Below are 7,140 nucleotides of genomic sequence, written 5' to 3' on the forward strand. Positions count from 1 at the left end.
GCATTACTCTGCGCCTTGGTTTCCTCATTTTCGAAGTGGAAGTTCGTACACATTTACATAAAATATTTATAGATTGCTATTACCTATAATAATACCTCCTCTGTGGGATTTGACCAGGACTAATGTGTTGTTTGTAAAGCACTTGGACCAGAGCTGGCTTATGCCCATAGGCTGTGACCCTTTGTGGTCTGGCCCCTCCTCCTTTTCCCAGTTGAGCCCCAGACACCCTCTTAAGAGGGGGGAAGGAAAGGGGATGGAGCGGGCCGGGAGCAGGGATTTCTCTCCTCTCCCTCCGCCTGAGGCACAGAATTGGCTTTTTTCGCAGAGGCATCCAAGAGGGAACTCGAACTCCCCTCCCCCTCGCTCCCTCCCCCGGGGTTCCGCTCAGGCAGAGTTTTTTGTTCTTACTCCTTGATGTACCTGGACTTGGCAGTGGGCACCCTACTGCAGAGGGGGCCGGAGAGCCATAGAGGGTGTGTGAGCAGGGCAGCGACAGGGCACACCCGTGCGTGTTTCAGCAGCGGCGCCCAGGCGGCCGCGAGCACTGTCCAGTGTGGAAGGGGGAGCCGGGAGGAGCTGATACCTTTATCCGGGGGTGCGAAGGGCCTGTCTGGGGGCCGGGGGTAGGGAAGGAGGGAAGTGAGGGGCCCACTTCTCCACCAGGCATGGTGCCTAGGGTCCACAAAAAAGTTTTAATTTATTTAAAATCAGAAGAAGCTTTTCTCTCTAAGAAAACGTCATAGTACATAACTTGAGTATAGCTGTCTGTTTACCAACACGCTGAAGGCCAGAGAGAAACTTGCAGATGGTTGGGAGTGGGACAATACGGTCCTAAACGGTAACTTTGAACATTGTTGGAGGAAGGGGCCGGGAAAGGGGACCACGCGTTGGGGAAACGCGAGGCAAAGGAGTGGCCCCCGACGGCTCTGCGTTGGACCTGCAGGGGGCGCCAGAAGCACGAGGGCGACGAGGCCCTCGAGGCGGGTGGTGAGGAATTCGGGTTGGGACCGTTGAGAGGACACGCGCGGGGGGGGGGGGCACAGCTTGAGGTTCGGGCTGCCGCAAGCGGGGACTCAGCCCCATGGCGCGCGAGGGAGACAGAGACGCGCTCTCCAAGGAAAGGGATCCGGAGCAGGGAAGGGCGGGGAGAGGGCGAGGGACCCGGGGCCAGACCGCCTCCGAGGGGCCGCGGGGGGCGCCCTCGCCCTCAACCCCAGCCATCGCTCCATCAATCACCCCAGTCCCTGGCCTCCCCAGTCTCTACCTGAGACTCCGGGCCGGCTGTCCCCCGGGCCGTGGTGGGATGCAAGGCCTGGCTCCCAGGCTGTGCCCCACGGAGGGACTCTCTTGGACCCTGCTTAGGGCCACAGGGTTGCCAGTCCTGTCCCTGCCCAAGGGTCGTGGCCCCTGGAGGGCGGGGTCTCTCACCCCTACCTCTGACCCTGACCCTGACTCGTGGTGGTTCTCCAGCTTTCAACAAGGGCGTTTAGACGTAGGCTAATATTTATGCTTTGTTTTCCTGTAGTTTAAAGAATCACATTGCCCCGAAAGGGTTTTTTTTACACCTCAGATAACCCCCCCCCCAGACACCACTTTGAACTCTCTTTGTTGCTTGTTTTTGTAACTAGCTGTTATCTTTCATTTTTAAAAGGCTGCAATGAGGTGTAATTCACACCCCATTCAATTCCTCCATTGAGAGTATCCAATTCAACTGCTTTCAGGGTAGAGACAGAATTGTAGAGCCCTCGCATCAATCTTAGAGGACTATTGATGACCCCCTAAAACCACTCCCCCCAACTGGTGTACTTTTCGGATTTGCCTGTTGTAGTTATTTCATCTAAGTGGACCGATACAATATGCGGTCTCTTAAATAATAAGCTTACTCGGCTGTAGGCATTACGGGTGAGCTTACACCGGGGGAGGTGAGAATTTCCAGCCCCTCTTCCTCTACATCCATCACACACGAGCCCCATTCCTCATCTCTCAGTCGCGCAGCATCACAATTCTCTTTGTTCTTGCCTACGATTGTGACCATGTAAACTCTTCTAAGCTGTTCATAAACTGTAATTCTTTTTCCTTTCCTGTAGAATTTTGGTAGGGAAACTGAGCAGGGCCCTGTGGGCCTCCTGGGCACACAAGCATTTCTGTGCCCCCATGTCTTATTTTTGGAGAAGGGGCTTGGATTGGCCTCCCTGACCTTCCCGAGTTCCAAAAAGTTGTTAATTTGGGGGGGGGGATGTGGAGATGGGGAAGAGTCTTCTGGAGTCAATAGTGCAGCCTTGGGGGCAGGGTCCCGGCTCCTCCTCAGGGAACACCAATGGCAACTGGGTTCTTCTGCAGCATTAACCCCCCAACAAAGGGATGTTAATGGAGCAGCCTTCCTTCCGGAAGGATCACCAGCTTTGCAAAACATGGAAAGCCTGCATCTACCCCATCCTTCTCTGAGGCCCGATTTGTCACTCCCAAACTCCAAAACCAGCTCCCAATCCCTCCCCAAAGTGGGCCCCGTCTTTAAGGCCATAGACTGCTGTGGCCCCCTTTGCCCCGCAAACAATAAGGCATCTTTCTCTCCTTCACCCAAAACTCCACCTCCGCACTGTTCTCTTTGGCAGTGGCGGACAGAGGCCAGCTTTGGGCAACGATGGTTGCTCATTGTCCCTTTTTCGTTTCCTGTTCTGTTTTTTATGTATTTATGTCCCAATCCAAACGCTGCCAAATGCTTATGTCTCCTCCTCTCATGCCCAGATTCAGGGCATAATCTCTCCGGAGCCTTCCTTTCCGTTCAGAGGGCGCCGCCCTGCTCTGGTTCTCAGTGTCGTCCAGGGAGCCCCTTCTCTCTTCCACAGTAAACCTCCTTTCCCGGGGGCCAATGTCTGCCTTGTGTTTCCCTCTCTCACTTTGGTGTATCAAGTCCTTTACATCTTCTGAAGAGGGGAACACAGGCGGTAATTTATTTTATTTATTTTTTGCCCCCTCCCCCCTTTAAGGACCCCTCCCAAGGCATGTGGAGGTTCCCAGGCTAAGGGTCAAATCAGAGCTGTAGCTGCCGGCCTACACCACAGCCACAACAACGCAGGATCCGAGCCCCACCTGCAACCTACGTCTTACAGCTCATGGCAACAGCAGATCCTTAACCCACTGAGTGAGGCCGGGGATGGAACCCGCAACTTCAGGGTTCCTAGTCAGACTCGATTCTACTGTGCCACGACAGGAACTCCAATTTTTTTTTTTAATATAGCATATATACTTCCTTCCTTCTGCATGGCCCTCCCAGTTGCTTTTTGTTTGGTCTTATCTCTTTCTCAGATGTCGAATGATGCTTGTCTGCACCCGTTTTGGAGCAGGGCATCAAAAATCAGATGGAAGCCCTAAGCAGGGTGGTGGTTATTAACAACGAGCTTCACTAGAGGGCAGTAGTGCTCAACTTGGTTGCCAATTAGAATCAGCTGGGGAGCGTTTGAACCCCCTCCCCCTCACTGCAAAACAATCAAATCAGAGTTGTCGCGGTGGGGCTCTGGCAGCAGCATTTTTAAAAGCAGACCCTTGATTTCCGTGTACCCTCAAAGCCGAGAACCTGTGCCGTGCGTTTCCTTAGGGAAACTGAGGCCCTTATCAGGAGGTTTTTCTCTTAGGCTTAGTTCTCCCCAGGAAGAATCTTCTAGTCTCCTGCCTGCTACGGAAGCGCTGGGAGAAGGGAGTCAATTTGGAAAGACCACGGTTAACAACTCCCAGCTCGGAGAGAAGGTGGGGAAACAGGTGCGGGCTGTCATGGGAGGGCGAGGTGACGCGGAACTTTCTATGAGAGAAGGGCTCTCTCAGGGCCGTTCTGCGCCCCACCTGGGACCGAGGAGACTTCTGGAGCGTATCCTTTTGTCGTTTTGTGGGACGGAACGAGACAAGGGAGGACTGTTAAGCGCCCAGAGTTAATTATCACCCGCTAAACAAATCTAAAAACCCCAAGGGCCTGTCAACAGGGGAGAAAACAAAAAATATGAGTCACACAAGATCTTTGTGGGCTCTTAACCCAAGGGCATCATTTAAAAAAAAAAAAAAATCCTGTCCCTCATCTGCTTGGTTGAGACCTTGGAAAGGAGGGGAGATGGGATGGGGGAGGGGAGGGGAAGACTGACCGTGGCCTCTGGGAAGAGGGGCGCAGCACTGAACACCAGGCAGCGTCTGGGGGGGAGCACAGGGCTGGAAATGCCAATAACCACCCCTGTGGCTGGGTTTTCCCGAGGGAGGGCCTTGCCCTGGCCTGACTCTCCTCTTGTCCCCCAGGCAGCCAGGTGACCTCACTCCTGGAAGCTGGGACTCCTGAGCCCCTCCCCCAGCACAGACTGACCTCTCTGAAGACTCCTGTTCAGCAAATCCACACCCCCGGGACAACGTGTTGGAGACCAGGCCCGGCATCCAGGACTTCTCAGGCCCCAGGTGAGTCCTCTGCCTCCTCATGCCACGATGCGGTGGTCATAGGCCATAGAAACGGGCCCCAGGAGTTCCCGTCCTGGCACAGTGGAAACGAATCTGACTGGCATCCATGAGGACCCAAGTTCGATCCCTGGCCTTGCTCAGTGGGTTAAGGATCCGGGGTTGCCGTGAGCTGTGGTGTAGGCTGGCATCTGTAGCTTGGATTCGACCTGGGAACCTCCATATGCCGTGGGTTCAGCCCTAAAGAGAGAAAAGAAAAGAAATGGGCCCCAAATAATTTGCAGTGGAAGAAAAACAGGTCTCAGTTCAGGTGGTGGAGAAGAAGGAAAAACTTGGAGACCCCCTGTCTTTGTGCAGATAGAGGATTCTGACAGAGCCGCTGATGCTGAGGACGAGCAAGGTGAATAAGAAAGAGCATCTGTGCAAACCCCATAGGAAAGAAAGATGAGAATCTGTTCAGGTAGAACAGTGAGCTTAAAGCCAAGAACACAGGATTTAAATATCTTGTATTTCAGGAAAATAATCTCCATAAAGCAAAGCCTCAAAGATAAGATGAGGGGTTCCCACCATGATGCAGTGGGTTAAGAATCTTACTGCAGCGTCTCTGGTCGATGGGGAGGCGTGGGTTCGATCCCTGGGCCAGTGCAGTAGATTAAAGGATCCGGCATTGTTGTGGCTTGGATTCAGTCCATGGACCCAGGGAACTTCTGTATGCTGCCAGCGGGGCCGTAAAATTTAAAAAAAAGAAAAAAAGAGATGAAACAATAGAATTAAGTGAACAGGGAGATTGCAAAGCTAAGGCAGCAAATTGAATTTCAGAATGACAGTTTCTGAACTACTAAGTTAGAAAAGGAATAGATAGGGTTCCCATTGTGGCTCAGTGGTAACCAACCCAGCTAGCATCCATGAGGACACAGGTTTGATCCCTGCCCCGCTCAGTGGGTTAAGGATCCTGCATTGCCGTGAACTGTGGTGTTGGCCGAAGATGCAGCTCAGATCCCTCAGTGCTGTGGCTGTGGTGTAGGCCGGCAGCTGTAGCTCTGATTCCACCCCTAGCCTGGGAACCTCCATTTGCCACATGTTCGGCCTTAAAAAGGAAAAAAAAAAAAAAAAGACAGAAAGAAAAATGAAAAGCAATGGAATTAAAGACAGAGGGAAGGCTGCCATGATCAGAGAAGGCGGAGGGGGAAGGGACAGATTATAGGGATCAGACAGAATGGGCTTGGAGGACCCACAGGACAGCGGGGGACTGAAGCAGAGAATGCATAACATGTTCACTGCTAGGAGCAAACCTTCCTTAAATGAAGAAAGAATTGACTCCCCAGCGCAAGAGGCACAGTCAGAAGAACTCTCGGGGCGACTGACGGACACACAGGTGTAATTCTGTGTGTGGGGCTAACTTTTCTTTGGAAACAAATTCCGGACATTCGAAAGCATTTCAAGAGTAAGAAAGGACTCTTGTTTTAAGTATTTTACCACATTTCCTTGGTCCCTTATTTCCTTATCCATCCATCGGTTTGCCTTATTTTCAGATGCATTTCAAAGTCCGTCACAGACCTCAGCACCCTTCACCTCGAACAGTGCAGAGTGTGTGTTCAGGAGAGTGCAGTGTGTGTTTACATTGCTTTGAAGTAAAATGAACATGCAGACAAGGGCGGGTTAATGCCCTGTCGAGACCAGCTCAGCGGAGGGGCTGAAGAACGGGTGCTGTGAAACTGAAGAAAAAAGTTAACAGAAAATAAGACACAGAGACATTAATATTTACTCAATGAATTTATTACATTTATAGTTGTACAATGATCCTCACAATCCAATTTTATAGGATTTCCATCCTGCAATCCCAGCGCATCCCCCACCTCCCTGAACTGTCTCCTTTGAAGTCTGTGAGTCAGTACCTGTTCTGCAAAGAAGTTCATTGTGTCCTTTTTTCAGATTCCCCATGTCAGTGAAAGCATTGGATGTTGGTGTGTCATTGTCTGCCTGACTTCCCTTAGCGTGATGATGTCTAGGTCCATCCATGTTGCTAAAAATGCCGGTATTGCGTTCCTCTTAACGCCTGCGTCCTATTCCACTGTGTATAGATGTACCACATCTTCTTGATCCACTCCTCTGTCGATGGACCTTTAGGCTGTTTCCGTGTCTTGGCTCTTGCAGATGGTGCTGCAGTGAACCTTGGAGCGCATGTGTCTTTGCGAGTCGTGGTTTTCTCTGGATAGATGCCCAGGAGTGGGCTTGCTGGATCAAATGGTAGTTCTATGTTTAGTTTTCTGAGGAATCTCCATACTGCTTTCCACAGTGGTTGCACCAATTGACAATCCCCCCAACAGTGTACTAGGGTTCCTTTTTCTCCACACCCTCTCCAGCACTTAGTGTTTGTGGACTTTTGGATGATGGCCGTTCTGGCTGGTGTAGATGGTACCTCATTGTGGTTTTTGATTTGCATTTCTCTAATAATGAGTGATGTTGAACTTTTTTTTTTTTTTTTTTTTTTTTTTGGTCTTCTTAGAGCCACGCTCGTGGCACATGGAGGTTCCCAGGCTAGGGGGCAAATCAGAGCTGTAGCCGCTGGCCTATGCCACAGCAACACGGGATCTGAGCCAAGTCTGTGACCTACACCACAGCTCATGGCAACGTTGGATCCTTCACCCACTGAGCAAGGCCAGGGATCGAACCCACAACCTCATGGTTCCTCGTCGGATTTGTTTCTGCTAT

At 51.5% G+C, this 7,140-nt stretch overlaps 1 long non-coding RNA gene across 4 annotated transcripts in view; it reads left to right on the forward strand.

Annotated features, from left to right (window-relative positions):
* LOC102167986 overlaps positions 3,426–7,140 on the forward strand; it is a 68,033-nt gene continuing 64,318 nt past the window's right edge. Inside the window, exons 1-2 of one of the 4 annotated variants that reach the window (XR_001303368.2) lie at positions 3,426–3,744; positions 4,279–4,431. This is a non-coding gene — a long non-coding RNA (uncharacterized LOC102167986). The other 3 variants (XR_002343079.1, XR_002343081.1, XR_002343080.1) reach the window with 3 other exon arrangements.

The sequence above is a fragment of the Sus scrofa genome, chromosome 4 (genome assembly GCF_000003025.6).
Source record: "Sus scrofa isolate TJ Tabasco breed Duroc chromosome 4, Sscrofa11.1, whole genome shotgun sequence".
Classification (NCBI taxonomy): domain Eukaryota; kingdom Metazoa; phylum Chordata; class Mammalia; order Artiodactyla; family Suidae; genus Sus; species Sus scrofa.